General features: G+C 44.8%; 1 long non-coding RNA gene across 2 annotated transcripts; it reads left to right on the top strand.

The window, feature by feature from the left end:
- Positions 1-2962: 2962 nt before the first annotated feature.
- LOC112259319 lies at positions 2963-6747 on the top strand. 2 transcript variants are annotated; one of them, XR_002954819.2, is made up of 4 exons: positions 2963-3259; positions 3643-3807; positions 5350-5409; positions 6701-6747. It is a non-coding gene; the product is annotated as an uncharacterized LOC112259319 (long non-coding RNA). The 2 variants fall into 2 exon arrangements; XR_002954818.2 differs by having other exon boundaries at positions 2963-3807.
- The last annotated feature ends 12933 nt before the right edge of the window (positions 6748-19680 follow it).

Raw genomic sequence — 19680 nt, 5'->3', positions numbered from 1 at the left:
AGCTGCAGCTGGAGTCCAAGCTGGAGGCCCAGTTCCCCGTGCTTGACAGGCTGCTGGATGGTGCTCATCCCCAACATCTCTGTCCACATCAAGAGTCTCCACCGAACACTGAGCCCACAAGACCAGGTGATCTCTGACAATAAGGCCATTCCTGTATGGTTCTAGTCACTAAGTGTTCCTGTCATGTTTCTTTCTTCCCCAGGCATTAACACTAGCAGATTTGCAGTGCTCAGAGAGAGAAGAGGACATCAGCTCACAGTGAGTTCTGTGTGTTGGAAACCCAAACAAAATGTCACTGATTTATTATTTATGAACATACTCATGTTCTCATTTAGTTTTTGACACCAGAGCCAAACGCAATCATGGCTGGTTGGCAGAGGTGAGTTGGTAGGCTAGTGTTACTATGGTGACAGAAGATATGGTATGACAGACACGGTGGATTCTAACCAAGGCAGCCAGTTACTAGAGGGGTTGTTTTCTGTCCTTGCTTTTTGGAATAGTACGTTTACACAATGTTTTTGTTTACATGAATGTTTCTGTGTGTTTTAGAGAGGAGGTAGAGAATATGCTGTCTCATGGCTCCCTGAGAAGACCATCAGATATAACTGTAGAAGGGACAAGAGATATGTAAGCGAGCGTAAACAGAAACAAGCTGTATATTGCTTTGTATTCCTTTTGATCCATATTATAACATTGCAGGAATACTTTGGTTCACTTACCTTAAAAATGGCATTTGAAAAATTCCCTTGGTCTGTTTTCTCCTCTTCAGACCTCCCAGTGAGGGTCCAGGATCTTACTCCCCTTCCCAGACCAGCTTCCAACCCCTCCCCATGGCATGGCCTCAGTCTGGGGCTCAGACAGCAGACTCTGCCCCTAATGGATGACTGCCCCAGAGGAGCGCCAATACTACCTGCCCAGACAGACCGTCAGACAGCTGCTGCAGGACGTGCTATTTATACTGGTGCAGATAAGTATGAACATCAGACGAGGCAGAGGAAAAGGAAATAGTGAATGTATGTAGCTATTCAAACACTATTTAATGTTTGATTTGTGTTTCTCTCTTCAGTTGCAGTAGATCAACTTCATGTGTCTGATGCAGGTGGTTGGATCTTTGTTTGTCAACCTCCCACAGAACAACAAACCCCTGCTCCCTACAGCTCAGGACTGAAGCTGCTTCAGCTTCACCCTCCCCTGCTGTCCCTCCGGCGGCATGGAAACACGACCCCTGTACATGAGGCCTGGGGACCCTCTTCTGAGAAATCCAGCACTACTGTGCCCCCCCCCTGAACCCCAGAGGAGGAGGAGGGGGCAGAGAGAGAGTCCACCGCTCCACCATCACACCTCAATCTGACACAGTATGTCCACCAGGAGCACACAACTCCAGAGGCCAGGGTGGAGAGGGGCGGAGAGACCAGGGTGGAGAGGGGCGGAGAGACCAGGGTCCAGAGGGGCGGAGAGACCAGGGTCCAGAGGGGCGGAGAGACCAGGGTCCAGAGGGGCCCCCCCACCCATACAGACCTCCCACTGTCCACGGCCTCACTCTCCTCCGCTAAACATCAATAAGAAAAACAAGGAGGAGAAAGACAAGATCTTGCACGTTTAAACATTTAACTTTACTTGTGCATGTGACAATAAAACTTTAATTGAACGGACTATCTCATGGGACAAGAGATGTGCAGGGGTCACAAGGGAAGGATCACAACAAAGGAAACTCATTGATGTGCCTTTATGCTGTTATATTACTTGAAAGTGGCTCAATTGTTCATGGGAGCATGTGGAAGGAAGTCAGTACTGTGTGTGTCATGACTTCTCTTGGTACTCTCCTTCTTGGTCAAATAGCCCTTACACAGCCTGGAGGTGTGTTGGGTCATTGTCCTGTTGAAAAACAAATGATAGTCCCACTAAGCCCAAACCAGATGGGATGGCGTATCGCTGCAGGTATTCATGCTGGTTAAGTGTGCCTTGAATTCTAAATAAATCACTGTCACCTGCAAAGCACCGCCACACCATAACACCTCCTCCTCCATACTTTACGGTGGGAAATAAACATGTGGAGATCATCCGTTCACCCACACCGTGTTTACACAAAGACATGGCGGTTGGAACCATAAATCTCCAATTTGGACCCCAGACCGAAGGACACATTTCTACCGGTCTAATGTCCATTGCTCGTGTTTCTTGGCTCAAGCAAGTCTCTTCTTATTACTGGTGTCCTTTAGTAGTGGATTTTTTTGCAGCAATTCGATCATGAAGGCCCGATTCACAGTCTCCAGTTGATGTTGTGGAAGTGTCTGTTACTTGAACTCTGTGAAGTATTTATTTGGGCTGCAATTTCTGAGGCTGGTAACTCTAATGAACTTATCCTCTACAGCAGAGGTAACTCTGGGTCTTCTTTTCCTGTGGTGGTCCCTATGAGAGACAGTTTCATCATAGCACTAGATGGTTTTTGCGACTGCACTGGAAGAAACTTTCAAAGTTCTTGAAATGTTTCGTATTTTTAAAACATTTTATTTCACCTTTTATTTTACCAGGTAGGAATAGTTGAGAACAAGTTCTCATTTACAACTGTGACCTGGCCAAGATAAAGCAAAGCAGTGCAACACGAACAATCATATCAACCTGATATCAACCAATGGTGGAAAAAGTACCAAGTTTTCATACTTGAGTAAAAGTAAAGGTGTCATAATTGAAAATTACTGAAGTGAAAGTTAAGCAAACCGGGCGGCACCATTTTCTTGTTTTTAATTTATTTACGGATAGCCAGGGGCACACTCCAACCCTCAGACATAGTTTACACACAAAGCATGTGTTTAGTGAGTATGCCAGATCAGAGGCAGTAGGGATGACCAGGGATGTTCTCTTGATAAGTGTGAATGAGACAATTTTCCTGTCCTGCTAAGTATTCAAAATGTAACGACTACTTTTGGGTGTCAAGGAAAATGTATGGAGTGAAAAATACATACTTTTTTTAAAGAATGTAGTGAAGTAAAATTATAAAGTGGTAAAAAGTAAACTTACCCAAAGAAACTACGTAAGTAGTACTTTCATGTATTTACACTTAAGTACTTTACGTCACTGATATCAACAACAAATTCACCATACATTTATTTTGAAAGGTGAATACAGAATTTTCATACCAGCCTTTATCACTTCCCTACAGGAAAGAAAGCCTGCACTTTTCACCAGGATGCCATCTTTGAGCAGACCCAAAGAATGTCAGGAGAGGAGTCGGGAGAGGAGTCGGGAGAGGAGTCAGCAAGTATTACGTTTGTGACAAATAGCTAAGTGCCTTTTAGGCACTAGGATAGCTCCAAACAGAGAGACAGCTTCCGCACCCAGGTAACACACACAATCCATACTAACTGACCAATTACTTTTACATGCTCTGAGTTAAAATGACTGGGTGGGAGGTTCATTCAAATGCACTGGATTTTGTATTTTATGAGGATCCCCATTAGTTGTTGCTAAGGCAGCAGCTACTCTTCCTGGGGTCTACGCAAAACATAAAACGTGACATAATACAGAACATTAAACAGCTCAAGGACAGAACTACATACATTTAAGAACTGAGTGTTATTACCAGTATGTGTGATTGGCTGGATTATTATAACTCATGGGACTCAATCACCCACTACCACGCAGGAAGAAGGAGAGCGGTGACTCGGACTCAGAGCTCATCGGCCCCCCCAGTGCCCCAACATCTGACTGGTCAGGAGGAGGATGCTAACTTGGTGGCCCACCACTACCACCAGGGTACAGAGAAAGCAAAGCAGACGATGATGAGGATATGCAGATGACGAAGATGTTGTAAGTCTGTATGTTTCCATTTTGCACACAAGGAAACGACTGAATGTTTTACATAAATTTACTTGAGTTTAAAAAACATCTGCTCCTAAACTACTTCTCAAGTACATACATTTACATAAGCAGGCCAAGTATATTCATACTGATGTTCTTCATTCGTTTCAGTATGCAACACTGAACATTCTACAGTCATAAAAGCCGCATCATTATTTTAGTGGTGTGTTCTTACTACATTATACCACCAGAGGGTAGCACAGTCTATGACGTCCAAACCTGGGCCAATTGTGCACTGCTCCTTTTTAAAATGTATTTAACCAGGCAAGTCAGTTAAGAACAAATTCTTATTTTCAATGATGGTCTAGGGCCAGTGGGTTAACTGCCTTGTTCAGTGGCAGAACGACAGATTTGTACCTTGTCAGCCCAGGGATTCGATCTATGAAACCTTTCGGTTACTAGGCCAATGGAATCGAACCAGGGTCTGTAGTAATGCCTCTAGCACTGAGATGCAGTGCCTTAGACCGCTGCACCACTCGGGAGCAAAGTCTTAGCATTGCCTGAGACAAGCTTTATTGTTGCATTTTACACAATGGTCTAGATTACCTAGTGTAATCTAAGTTTACTGGTTCTTCACAATGAATCATGGGGAGCAAGAGTTGGCTTTCTCACACCAAGCTCCTGATAAAACCATAATAAAAAGCCATCATTATTAAGTATGTAGGCCACCGAAAGGCACTGCCCAAAGACACTCGGCCACGTGGTTTTCTCCTTAAAAAAGCATTCTCTCATCCCCTCCTCTCCTCTCATCTCCTCCTCCTCCTCTACTCACTCTCTGAGTAGTAAATGTATCTTTGCTGTGTGTGCGATATGGGTGATGTAGCCCATAGTGTTGTCACGATAACAGTATCACTATACCAGGAAGCAAAGGAAAATGAACAGTCCTAATGTTGGAAAAAAACAGCCTTATATTGTTACCCACAGTCACATTTGTTTCTTTTCCAAGCTATATCACACAATATTGTACAAAAATAGGTTTTAAAGAATTTAGTCTGCTTCGTGTTTTCTTTTTTGCCAAGGAAAATCTGTTATCATGACAACACTAATAGCCTAGAGTTCTCAGGGCAGGTGTGATTTGATGGTGGCCTGTGACAGGCAATAGCACAGCCCTCAGGCCAAACCTAGACCTCTCATTAGGTGCAGGTGTACCTAGTGGGCACTGCTATGGTAGAAAACCAGCCTGTAATTTTACCTTTATTTAACTAGGCAAGTCAGTTAAGAACAAATTCTTAATTTCAATGACAGCCTAGGAACAGTGGGTTAACTGCCTTGTTCAGGGGCATGACGGCAGGTTTTTACCTTGTCAGCTCGGGGATTCAATCTTGCGGTTACTAGTCCAACACTCTAACCACTAGGCTACCTACCGTCCCAGGTAACCTAACATATCACACAGCCCACTAAAGCTGAAATATCATGTATGACAGAGTGCCAGGCAGCCCACTCCACCACCAACCACCACGCATGTATGACAATCAACTTCTTCTCTCTCAGAATCCAGTGAAAAAGATTCCAGACAATTATGAGATCACTCTGCAGCATGGCTCCAAAACAGTAAGTATTTTACTACTTTCCTCTCTTTTAAAGCCCCTCTATATTTATTAACTGCCAACGGCTGAGCTGGAGCTTTCCCTGAAATGTATTAGCAGAACTCTACACCATATTTAGCCTGATTACAGAGCCATCCATTAGCCTTTGCGGTCACTGACACACTGGGCCATATTTGGAGAGCCGTGTGAAGCCCACTGTTCCTCCCTTCATGGCCTGCAGGGCTCACACTACTGTTAGGGTCTTCTCCTCAACGAGGAACCTTGATTGGTTCACTGTTGACTCTTTCTCTAAAGGAAATCCAGTAAGTGATTCCTGCACTGTGTTCAAGTCCCTGGAGATAGGAACCCACTTTATTTAACAATGGTCCCCATCCCTGAGCTTATTGCTTCCCAAACTAAAATGTCTCTGGGCCCTCTACCCCCTGCTGTGTTAATGCGGTTTGATATTGACCTGAATTGCTATCTGCACTTTGGGAGAGTAGTTATGTGCGTGCTGCGTGTTGTATGCGTGTGCAGCTTAGTGGGTAACAGTTCAACAAACAGATTGGTATTGTGAAGGGGTTGCTGGTGTAGCTAAATACCAATCTTTGGTCTCATTTGAACCCTCCACTCTCCTTTTGTTGATGGAAAGAAGAAACCCAACTATGTCTAGTGCAGCCAAGGCTCAGTGTGTTCCATTCTCCTGCCCAGCCTGATGGGCTTTTCATTGTGTTGAGTCTGAAGGACTGGACAGAGGGAGACCCAAACATCTCCACTTTCTGTCTGTATAATATCAGTTTACATTGTTTGTGAGATTAGTCATATAACTATAATCTGAGTTTTCATTTTCAGAAGTTGCTTTCATTTCATTTAGCGCATCTAATTTGTAAACATTTCAACTGTATTAAATAACTTTTTTCATATCCACAACAAAATGTACAACCATCAAAATAAAGTTATTTATTCTCTTGTGCTGTAAGTGTCGAGACGATGTGTTAAATCCCAGATGAAGCTTTAGCGGTCTTATAGATGCAACAGAAAAACAATGTATTCCTTTGAACCCATTTCAGCCCTTACTGGGGTGTGTTTGAGTGGTCATTACAAACATTTCCACGATTATAACATTAACAGGACTCTGAACCAACTATATTAATTTGGAGACAGGTCAAAAAGCAAACATTTATGGCAATTTATCTAGCCATCTTGCTGTTTCTAGCTAATTTGTCCTGGGATATAAACATTGGTTTGTTATTTTACCTGAAATGCACAAGGTCTTCTACTCCGACAATTCATTTCTATAATCTCTCCTCCTTCAGGCTTCTTCTTTTGACTTTATATGGTGGTTGGCAACCAACTTTAAGGTGCATTACCATCACCAACTGGACTGGAGTGTGGACCTCATATCATCTTTCAATCACCCACGTGGGTATATGCTCAAAAAAAACAATGAGGAGATGGGAGAGGCGGGACTTACAGCGTCACAAATAGAAACAAGTTCTATTTTAGCGCCTGGCTACGCAGATGCTCGTGAGCAGTGTGGGTGTAATGATTGAATAACATGTATGTGTACATTTATTTTCACGAGGGCGGTGTGGTCATCATGTAAGTCGCTCTGGATAAGAGTGTCTGCTAAATGACTCAAATGTAAATGTGTTGAAGGTACCGAACTGTTTGTTCAAGTTGGCACACAGTTTGGACACTCATCGGTACAACACAAGACATGCAACCAGAGGTCTCTTCACAATCCCCAGGTCCAGAACAGAGACTGGGAAACTGACTACAAGTACCTCAAGCTAGCAGTAAAAACAATGATAAAAAAACAGATAAAAGAACACCTTACTGCACAAAGGGGACAGTGAAGAGAGACAGACATTTTATGGCTTGTATTGTAATTTGCATTGTACTATGTATTCACCTAGATATATTGTGTATGTACTGATATGTAGGCTATGTATTTCAGTCCTTGTTCTGTACTATGCATTATGTCATGTTCCATGTGGATCCCAGGAAGAGGAGCTGATACTTTGCAGAGGCTAATGGGGATCCTAATAAATACCAAAAACTGAGAAGGGAAGATCAAAATCCATCAGATGCCCCCTATCTGTGGCCACTAAAGCAAGCTTTTGGGGTCTAGGCCTAGCTTTGTATCAGTGATGACTCCTGCACTGTGCTCTCTCGGGGTAGTACTGCAGCTGCAGGTTAGTTTGTGTATGGGGGTAATGATGTATACTGTACTTACAGCTGGGAGAGGGTGAGAACAATCACAACTAGTTCATCCCGCTGTGACTGACCACTGACCAGGGTTGCGTTCATTCAATATGTCTAGGGTGAACTGTTTTGCTGCTTAAAAGGCCATTATTGACTGTCCATTTGCAGAGCATGTTCTGCATGGTGGCTGGTCAATAACCATCCCGGGTAGCTGCAATGCCACTTGCTTACATATTGAGAATGATGTGGTAGAGATGACTTCCCCGGTAGGAGAACTGTGTTATGTTGACTGTAGCTGGGTGTCTCTCTACATTCTTGTGGATCCCTGCTCTATTGGGGATGTAACTGGCAGCAGGCTTCTGGGTAGTGAAGATCTGCAGTGGGCCGTTAAAGGTGACCCAGCAATGTCCAAAACAAATTTTCTCACATCACTACATCACCACCACACGCGCACTAGTCTCGCTCTTTCTCCCTCACTCTCTTCTGTGCTCCGTCACTCACACAACACCTACCAATACTTTAGCTGCTGTCTGTCACACTGTACACACACACACACATTCTAAAGCAGAGGAGAGAACTTTAGACACCTGAGGCGTTGTGTTGTGTGACAAATCGGCACATTTTAGATGGGCCTTTTGTTGTTTCCAGCATAAGGTGCACCTGTGTAATGACCATACTGTTTAATCAGCTTCTATCTTGCAAAGGAGAAATGCTTGGCACAGTTATCTCAGGCTGCTATGCAAGGCTTCTGTCTGTAAAGCTGTCCAGTTGTGTTTTGAGTTTGATCTGTTTAAGTCCAGATTCCCGTGTGGTACTGGTAACTGGGTACAATAACTATTTTAATGCCTCCCAGTCCCTTCCTCTGACTGCTTAGAGCATTGGTCTATTGTTACGTGCAATTATGAAGTGCTTTGAAAGGCTGGTCATGACACACATCAACACCATCCCAGACACCCTAGACCCACTCCAATACGCGTACCGCACCAACAGATACACAGATGACGCAATCTCAACTGCACTTCATTACTGTCCTCTCCCACCTGGACAAGAGGGTAAACAACTATGTGATAATGCTGGTCATCGACTACAGCTTAGCATTCAACACCATAGACCCCGCCAAGCTTATCACCAAGCTAGGGACCCTGGGATTGAACACATCCCTTTGAAACTGGATCCTGGACTTCCTGACGGGCTGTCGCCAGGTAGTGATAGGCAACATCACCTAACCACGCTGACCCTCGACACGGGGGCCCCTCGGGGGTGTGTGCTGTCCCCTCCTGTACTCCCTGTTCACTCACGAGTGGGTGGCCACACATGACTCCCAACTCCAAGTTTACTGACAGCACAACGGTGGTGGGCCTGATCACCGACGGCGATGAGTCAACCTACAGGGAGGAGGTCAGAGACTTAGCAGTGTGATGCCAGGACAGCAACCTCCTCTCTCCTCTCAGCGTCCACATCGACGGGGCTGTTGTGCAGCGGGTCGAGAGCTTCAAGTTCTTTGGCGTCCACATCACATTACGACCTAATATGGTCCACACACACTCACAGAGTCATGAAGAGGTCACGGCAGGCAATGCCTTTCCCCCCCGGGAGGCTGAAAATATTTGGCATGGACCCTCATCCTCCAAAAGTCCTACAGCTGCACCTTCAAGAGCATCTTGACTGCAAAGCACTACAGAGGGTGGTGTGAACAGCCCAGTACATCACTGGGGCCGAACTCCCTGCCATCCAGGACCTCTATTTGAGGAGGTGTCAGAGGAAGGCCTGAAAAATGGCCAAATACTCCAGCCACCCAATCCATAGACTGTTCACTCTGCTACCGTCTGGCAAACGAATCAATTCAAATTGGTCACATACACATGATTAGCAGATGTTATTGCGGGTGTAGCGAAATGCTTGCGCTTCTAGCTCCAACAGTGCAGTAATATCTAACAAGTAATATCTAACAAATTACACAACATATACACACTAAGTAGGAATGAATTAAGACTATATACAATTGGACGAATGACGTCAGAGCGGAACGGACTAAGATGCAGTAGAATAGTATAGAATAGAGTATATACATATGAGATGAGTAATGCCAGATATGTAAACATTATTAAGTGAATGAGACCGTAGAATAGTATAGAAAACAGTATATACATACTGTATGAGATGAGTAACGCAAGATGTGTAAACATTTTAGTGAATGAGATACCGTAGAATAGTATAGAAAACAGTATATACATATGAGATGAGTAATGCCAGATATGTAAACATTATTAAAGTGACTAGTGTTCCATTTCTTAAATTGGCTCTAACCAGAATAGAAAGAGTGGGAGGCCCCGATGCACAACTAAGCAAGAGGACAAGTACATTAGAGTGTCTAGTTTGAGAAGCAGTCGAGTTGTGTGTGTGTCTGTGTGTGTGTGTGTGTGTGTGTGTCTCTGTGTGTGTGTGTCTGTGTGTGTGTGTGTGTGTGCGGGCTCGTGCTCATGCGTGTTTGTCTCTGAATCTGAGTGAACATAGACCACTACAGCTGGAGGGCTCAGCTCTCTGAGAGCTGGGTTGAGTGTGATAATTGGTTTTAAAAAGGCAGTAATCATTTCAATAAGGGTCTCACTGGTCTTTCAGAATGGTATCGTGCAACTCATGCCCACTTGGTCAATGATCCTCCTAAAAGCAGGATTATGTGGATCAGGACCCCCACCTGAGAAGACGACATTAAATTATTCTTATAGGGAATACATTTGTCAGATAATCTCACCCACTCCTTAGCCCCCCCAACATTTAAGGACAGTAATGCCTGTATGTGCACCAGAGTCTTTGTTTGAGCTGGGGTACAGTAGATTATCCAGGATCAGCTAGAGCATTGTAACATAAGATATCCCTTAAAGACCAATTTTCATCGAGATCACCCGGGCATCAATATGGCCCTTTCTGAAGTCTCATTTCAACAATTACTAGTAGGGCTCTGACTACACCAGGATTGCAACATTTTTTACATGGCAAAAATGAAAACACAAAGAAGATCTAACTCTTTGGTCCTTTAATAACTGTCTGTATGTAAAATATTGTCTGCTATAAATAAATGTGTTTCTGGATGACAACATAATGTTTGTTTCCCTAAATAAGTTTAACGCTTTGTGTTTTGTTTCCTCGCCACAATACTAACGAGTATCGCGATACTGGTATAGTCCCGGCCCTAGTTACTTGGAAGTGCAAGTTTGAGCTTCCAAAAACAACTCTCTGGGTGCTGGTTTATCATTGCTTCCCCTTCATCTCAATTGTCACCAGCAGGGAGTCCCCTAGGCTAAACTATCCTTCTGGGAGCCCTGGTCTGGCATTTCATTTTAAACAAACAACATTTTAGGCATTTAGCAGACACTCTATCCAGAGCAACTTACAGGAACAATTGGGGTTAAGTGCATTGCTCAAGGGCACATCTACATATTTATCACCTAGTCAACTTGGGGATTTGAACCAGCAACCTTTTGTTTACAATCCCCAATGTTCTTAACCGCTAGGCTACCTGCCGCACTCACCTCTCTCACTGTCCTCACCTCTCTCGCAATGTGGAGTAACCTCTGTATCTTTCATTAGGGAAATATTATGTTTTCAGAATGATCCATGTAAACCATATCCATACAGTTTCACGAGCCCTCTGTTTGTTATGTTGTCCTCTAACCTATTGGTTCTCCCGTAGAACTTATCTCAGGGGCTGTTGTGTTTCCATGTTTAGGGCTGGGGACCATGTGTGTGTTTCTTTGAATATGTGTATGTGTGAGACGGAGAGAGAGAACCCCAGTGATGAGTCTAAGTGAGTGTGACAGGCTGCGGTGCAGAAACCCAACACCTTAATCATTCCTGAAAACAAGGCTGTTGAGGGCTGCGGCCGGTGTTTACCACTGACTACCTCTGCTCGCTGCAGCTCTCCCTCCCAGATATGGTGGGGGCTTACTGGGTGTTGGTGGCCCAGGTCTGGCAGTGGAACAGCGACCTGCTGTAGATGTGAAGGGTCCCCAGTGGGAGGGTACGGAGGGGGTCATTTCAGTTCTCCGGGACCAGGAGAGGAGGTGAATGCCCAATGTGGCCTGCTGTCGGGAGGAGGTCCCTCCTCTCTCTGAGTCTCTTCCTCTCTGCCCCTCTCCCCTCTGTCTCCCTCTGTCACACGTCTCACTCTGGGGTCTTAGGGAATGGATGAGTGTTGGGTACGTTTGGTACTTTCCTGTACTACTTTGTGAGGTACTCTGTTCAGTAACTCAGGTCAGAACTGCAAGGGACTGAATGAAGCATATTGTTGTGTTAGTTGCAATGATTTGCTGCTGACGGACAGATGGGAAAATCAGTGTTAGGAAGTTGTTTTTAATATTTGGTATGCTCAGTGTAGAAAATGTCATTTGGTTGTCACATGCTGTAGATTCATCTTCTTCCTCTTCCCATAGCCTGTATCTGTCCTCTTTAAGTGTCGTTAAACTATCCCTTCCCGACATGTTTCTTTCAGAGGTATGTGTCAAGAGATGTAGTATGCTGATAAAGAAGCATTGTGGAGTTTTGTTTTGGGGTCCCTGCAGATTCTGTCTTGGATGCTGTTGGGGTGTAGAGAGTCCTCCGTGTGAGTCTGATTTGCGTTAACATGTTCAATTGGTAAGCACTGAGCAGCAGTTAGAGTTGGACTGTGTTGACGCTTTCATCATTCTCTTATTTGAGATTCACTCTGCATCCATGCCAAAATGCATTCTAGCTAAATGCAGTAAATATTTACTCATATTTAATGCTTAGGGCCCAATTACCTGCTAAGTGCAGAGTTATCTGCTGAAAGAACACCTGTTTGAAAGCCTTATGGAGAATATGTTTCAGGCCAAAGAGTTTGCCCCCAGAAAGTGTAAAGAGTCTATTCCTCTGTGGGAGTATTCCTAGCCAAGATTAAGCTATGGGTTTTACTAAGTCAGATTTTTTTTCAAACAGGGTAATGGGGATGTAGGCTCTCACACACACACACACTCAATAACCCGAAACACTGTGAGGAATGTTTTTCTGGATGCCAGGGATTCCCTAAATGCTGGTCTTGGCTGTAGGACTGGGATGTAGACTAAGACTGGCCCCAGAGAGCAGCATGTGGGCTGAAGGACCGTCCTCCTGTCTGCTGTTTTTATCCTATAGTACACCCCACCATGCTATGCATATGATCTCAACCATTTTGAGGAATCAGTATTGTAAAGGATGTTAAGGTCTCTCACCCTGTAGGCCTAAGTGTGTTGTGTCCTATTTCGCTGTAAACTGACACTCCCCCTGCTTTTGAGATCATCTCTTAGTTATTCTTTTCTGGCATATCATTGCTTGTCAACTGAGTGTTTCTCCCATTTTTCTATATGTAACCCTAAGCTCTCAGCCCAAATCATGGAGCCTGGAGATTCTTTTTGGAGGGCTTGAGCCGGATCACAGGGCTATTTAGTATGATCTCCATGGCGATAGGTCAGATTGCAGCGGAGTGGATGATTGCCGTTACAGGCTCCTAACCACTTGTGTGTGTTGTGTTTTTTCCGCATTATGACTGAAAAGAGTTTCTCGATATGGGAACAGTGATTGCTCACTTCGAAATGGACAAATACTTTTTCTTTAACGAGTCGGACGCAAGGGATGTAGTGCTGCTCCAGGAATAGGCCCAAATCCCCATCATTCACATGAAGAGGAGACACCGTTACAGGGGACGCGGATCCGGGTGCCTTGTGAGAATTTGTTGGCGAGTGGGTAACCCGCTTCTACCATCTGTCCTTTAATGCAGGCAAACTTAAATCCGTTTTACCTCATTTTTACCAGCATGTCACATGTGCAACCAGAGGGAAAAAATCTCCAGAACACCGTTACTCCACACACAGAGATGTGTACAAAGCTCTCCCTTGCCCTCTATCCTCCTGATTCCTGCTTACAAGCAAAAACTAAAGCATGAAGTACCAGTGACTTGCACAGTACGGAACTGGTCAGATGCTAAGCTACAGGACTATTTTGCTATCATCCGATAGCACTGAGGAGTATACCACAGCAGTCACCGGCTTTATCAATACGTCCATCGCACTGAGCTAAAGGGTAGAGCTGCCATTTTCAAGGAGCAGGAGGGACACTCACCCAGGCGCTTATAAGAAATCCTACTATATCCACTTACGAGGCGTTAATACAGGAGTCAATACAGGAATAAGATTGAATTCTACTACACTGCATCTGACACTCGTCAGATGTGACAGGGCTTGCAAACTATTACGGACTACAAAGGTAAGCCCAGCCGCGAGCTGCCCAGTGACACAAATCTACCAGACGAGCTAATTGACTTCTATGCGTGCTTCGAGGCAAGCAACACTGAAGCATGCATGAGAGCACCAGCTGTTCCGGCCGACTGTGTAATCACGCTCTCCGTAGCCGATGTGAGTAAGAACTTTAAACAGGTTATTCACAAACCCATTAGCAGGACGTGTACTCAGTGCATGCGCTGACCAACTGGCAAGTGTCTTCACTGACATTTCCAACCTGTTCCTGACAGAGTCTGTAATACAGTGCATTCGGAAAGTATTCAGACCCTTTGACTTTTTCCACATTTTGTTACGTTACAACCTTATTCTAAAATTGATTACATTGTTTTTTTCCTCATCAATCTACACACAATACCCCAAAAATGTTTAATTCAAATATATTTGAAAAAAGAAGATTGATCACATTTACATAAGAATTCAGACCCTTTACTTAGTACTTTGTTGAAGTACCTTAGGCAGCGGTTACAGCCTCGAGTCTTCTTGGGTATGACACTACAAGCTTGGCACACCTGTAATTTGAGGAGTTTTTCCCCATTGTTTGCAGATCTTCTCAAGCTCTGTCAGGTTGGACGGGGTTTCCTCTAGACATGACGCTTGGCATTCAGGCCAAAGAGTTCAATCTTGGTTTCATCAGACAAGAGAATCTTGTTTTTCATGGTCTGAGTCCTTTAGGTGCCCTTTGGCAAACTCCAAGTGGGCAGTCATGTGCCTTTTACTGAGGAGTGGCTTCCGTCTGACCACTCAGACTGTGCTGCAGAGATAGTTGTCCTTCTGGAAGGTTCTCCCATCTCTGCAGAGGATCTCTGGAGTTATCATCGGGTTCTTGGTCACCTTCCTGACCAAGGCCCTTCTCCTCCGATTGCTCAGTTTGGCTGGGCGGCCAGCTCTAGGAGGAGTCTTGGTGGTTCCAAACTTCTTCCATTTAAGTTGATGGAGGCCACTGTTCTTGTACCTTCAATGCTGCAGATTTTTTTGTACCCTTCTGTGTCTGGGCAAAATCCTCTACGGACAATTCCTTCGACCTCATGGCCTGGTTTTTGCTCTGGCATGCGCTGTCAACTGTGGGACCTTATATTGACCGATATGTGCCTTTCCATTTCATGTCCAATCAATTTATTTATTTAATTTACCACAGGTAACTCAATCAAGTTGAAGAAACATCTCAAGGCTGATCAATGGAAACAAGATGCACCTAAGCTCAATTTTGAGTCTCATAGCAAAGGGTCTGAATACTTATGTAAATGTGATATAGAAATATAACATTTTAAATAAACCAGTTTTCGCTTCGTCATTATGGGCTATTGTGTGTAGATTGAGATTATTATAATTTTTTCTATTTTAGAATAAGGCTGTAATGTGGAAAAAGTCGAGGGGTCTGAATACTTTCAAATGCACTGTACCTACACGTTTCAATTAGACCACTATAGTCCCTGTGCCCAAGAACGCCAAGGTAACCTGCCTAAATGACTGTCGACCCGTAGCACTCACGTCTGTAGCCGTGAAGTGCTTTAAAAGGCTGGTCATGGCTCACCTCAACACCATCATCCCAGAAACCCTAGACCCTCTCCAATTCGCATACCGCCCCAACAAATCCACAGATGATGCAACCTCTATTGCGCTCTACACTGCCCATCTGGACAAAAGAACACCTACGTGAGAATGCTATTCATTGACTACAGCTCAGCGTTCAACACCATAGAGCCCACGAAGCTCCTCACTAAGCTATGGACCTGTAACGGTTCTCTTGAGGTGAAGGAGAGGCGGACCAAAATGCAGCGTGGTGGTTATTCATGGTTCTTTAATATAGACACTATACATGAATAAACTAACAAAACAAGAAATGTGAAGAAAAAAAAAACAGCCCTATCTGGTGCCACAAACACAGAGACAGGAACAATCACCCACAAAACCCAACACCAAACAGGCTACCTAAATATGGTTCCCAATCAGAGACAATGACTAACACCTGCCTCTGATTGAGAATATCAGAATATCTCCCGACCATATCAGGACAAAACTTAGAAATAGACAAACTAGACATGTTACATAGAATGCCCACTCAGATCACACCCTGACCAAACAAAACATAGAAACATACAAAGCAAACTATAGTCAGGGTGTGACAGGACCCTAGAACTAAACACCTCCCTCTGCAACTGAATCCTGGACTTAATGACGGGCTGCGCCCAGGTGGTAAGGGTAGGCAACAACACATCTGCCACGCTGATCCTCAACACATGGGCCCCTCAGCGGTGCTTGCTTAGTCCTCTCCTGTACTTCCTGTTCACCCACGACTGCGTGGCCAATCACGACTCCAACACCATCATTAAGTTTGCTGACGATACAACGGTGGTAGGTCTGATCACTGACAATGACGAGACAGCCTATAAGGAGGAGGTCAGAAACCTGACAGTGTGTTCGTTGGACAACATCCTCTCCCTCAACTTGATCAAGGCAAAGGTGCTGATCTTGGACTACAGGAAAAGGAGGACCCGAGCACGCCCCCATTCACATCGACGAGTTTGTAGTAGAGCGGGTCAAGAGTTTAATTTGCTTGGTGTCCACATCACCAACAAACTAACATGGACCAAACACACCAAGACAGTCGAGAAGAGGAGATGGCAACGCCTATTCACCTTCGGGAGACTGAAAATATATGGCATGGGTCCTCAGATCCTCAAAAAGTTCTACAGCTGCACCATCGAGAGCATCCTGACTGGTTGCATCAGCTCCTGGTATGCCAACTGCTCGGCATCCTATCGCAAGGCACTACAGAGGGTAGTGCGTATGTCCCAATACATCACTGGGTCCAAGCTTCCTGCCATCCAGGACCTATATACTGAGCGGTGTCTGAGGACGGCCCAAAGGATTGTCAAAGACTCCAGCCACAGACTGTTCTCTGTGCTGTCGCACGGCAAGTGGTACTGCAGTGCCAAATTTAGGTCCAAAAGGCTCTTTAGCAGCTTTTACCCCCAAGCCATAAGAATGCTGAACAGTTAATTAAATGGCTACCGGGACTTTTTGCCCCCCTACCTCTCTGTTTATTATCAATGCATAGTCACTTTAACCCTACCTACAAGTACACATTGCCTTATCTAACCTGTACCCCCAAACCTTGACTCGGTACCAGAACCCCCTGTATATAGCCTCATTTATTGTTTACATTTTTTTTATTTTACCCTTATTTTACTGGATAAGTTGACTGAACACATTCTAATTTACAGCAACAACCTGGGGAATAGTTACAGGGGAGTGGAGGGGGATGAATGAGTCAATTGGAAGCTGTGGATGATTAGGTGACAATGATATTTTGAGGCCCAGATTGGGAATTTAGCCTGGACTCCAGGGTTAACACACCTAGTCTTACAATAAGTGCCATGGGATCTTTAGTGAGAGTCAGGAAACCCATATAACATCCCAACTGAAAGATGGCACCCTACACAGGGCAATGTCCCCAATCACTGCCCTGGGGCATTGTGATATTTTTTTTAGGGCCAGAGGAAAGGGTGCCTCCTACTGGCCATTCAACATTACTTCCAGCATCATCTGGTCTCCCATCCAGGGACCAATCCTGCTTAGCTTCAGAAGCAAGCCAGCAGTGGGATGCAGGGTGGTATGCTGCTGTTCATTGTGTTTTTACTTTAGTTTTAGTAAATATCTTGACTCTTGTTTTTCTTAAAACTGCACGTTTGGTGAAGTCAACATTTCATGATAATATCTACACCTGTTGTATTCAGCGCATGTGACAAATAAACAGGACAGACTGACGTCCCAGGGGTGTTGAGACACTCGAACACACCAGGTTCATCCACAGTCCAGTGCGTCTCTCACACCACGTCTCCCGGCGCTCCGCCTGCCTTACAGAGCTAGTGTTCCATGTCCTGCTGCCCTGGAACGTACTACATAAAACAAACCAGATACTTTCAAGTACTGTTGTTGACCTGACTGCTGTCTCACAGCACCGGATGGATTGGATGTTGAACTGATAGTAGTGTCTTCTGTTACCTCGATCTGCTGTTATGGTCAGGCTACTCCTGGCTATTGGAGTGAAACGATCATTTCATGGTCATTTCCTCCTGTTCTTACTTCATTTTTTAACCAATCAACCTGTTTGATTAGGCTTCAATCAAGGGCTACAATAATTTGGGCTTTGGATGCCACTGCCTTACTTATTGAGGTTAGTGATGATACATTAAACCAAGTTGGCCATAATTGATAAGCTTTATCTCACTATTGAGGTAGATTCATATCCAGTGTATTTATACACACACACACACACACACACACACACACACACACACACACACACACACACACACACACACACACACACACACACACACAGGAATAGCATAACAATATTCTGGATATTATATTATGTATACAGTACTATGTTCCTGCACTAAGTAGGCTATATATATAAGTCAATGTCTTATCAGTTGACGGCCTCACCTGGACGTCTGGTTGAACCTACTGTCTTCTATGTCTCTTGACTGCTCCACTTCCTCTTTGACAACCAGCAGTGGTGTTACCCCTGTTTGGACTTTCTCCCTGTTACTTTCCCCTCCTTATCTTTTACATCCCCTGAGATGGAGCAGCTTCCATCTTCCTCTATAATCCCCATTAGTAATAACAGAACCTCAGCGGGCCCCACAGCCTGGCCTCATCCCTTATAACACAGCCTGACACACACAGGCCCCAGCGCTTTGATCAGCCTCTCCTGCTTATCCCTCCATCTGGGGAGCTGTCCCAGACTCCCAGCCACCCGTCCCTGGCAGACTTAAAGACTGTCCCACTGGTAGCATCTGAAGGCAGGGAGGAGGTGGGGGAGAGGTGGAGGCCTGGGAGTGATGCCTTACCCCTGGGTTGATGTGTGAACAGCTGTGTTACCTCGTAAACCACACGCAAGACTGAGCCTGTATGGCTCTCATCTTTTATCACATTCACCCCTCTGGGTCTTTAAGCGCTCACACAGAAGAAGGGGAGTGCTGATTGAGGGGAAAACAGGCTTGTTGGGGAAGGGAAATAAAGGGTGGTGTGGTGCTTTGTGTTTGTTGATAATACTGTACATGAATGTTTTGTCACCTCATTGAATAGAATTGAGTTGGGACTTGTGAGATGGTTGCCAAGTTGTTCATTCATCACACAGGAACGTAGCACCCTTCCAAAGAAGGCAAGATTAGAGGTTCACAAAGGCAATTCATTAGAAACATGAGGTGCAACTCCTAAATATCTTGAATGTCCCTTTAAGCCTGTAGTTTACAATCCAGTGGCTTTTGCATTACTTTTCTGCCATTACTTGAATCCCTACAACTTCCCAACTAATTTGGAATAGAGCATGCCGACCACACGCGCCTTCCTTCCCAGCTTTGCTTTCCCAGCTGCTGAGATGTGTGAGAGACCCAGGGTCGGACCAGCCGTGGTGGGGTGGCAGTGGCCTCTCTGCTCCTGCCCTGGTCAGCCATCAGGGCCATGTTCTAGAAAGAGACCTGCTGAGATGAATTGAATTCCTGGTGATGTGTGCGGCTGCATTAAAGGTTCTATTGTCTTTAGTGTCCGGACAGACGCCTAGGCTCCTATGTAAACACAATAGAGACGTCTGTGAGCGAGCAGGTGGAACGATCTGTCACCCTGCACACTCCTGTCACATAGGACACGTATGCAATGCATACACACACACACACACACACACACACACACACACACACACCATGACACACACACGCACATATACAAATTTACAGCACGCACTAAACATGGTCTGTGTTTTGTTTCTAGAACAAGGATCAACCTGAAAG

This window comes from Oncorhynchus tshawytscha, linkage group LG09 (assembly GCF_018296145.1).
Source record: "Oncorhynchus tshawytscha isolate Ot180627B linkage group LG09, Otsh_v2.0, whole genome shotgun sequence".
In the NCBI taxonomy this organism is placed as follows: domain Eukaryota; kingdom Metazoa; phylum Chordata; class Actinopteri; order Salmoniformes; family Salmonidae; genus Oncorhynchus; species Oncorhynchus tshawytscha.
The sequence above is the reverse complement of the archived record's forward strand: the minus strand, read 5'-3'. Positions and strand labels throughout refer to the sequence as shown.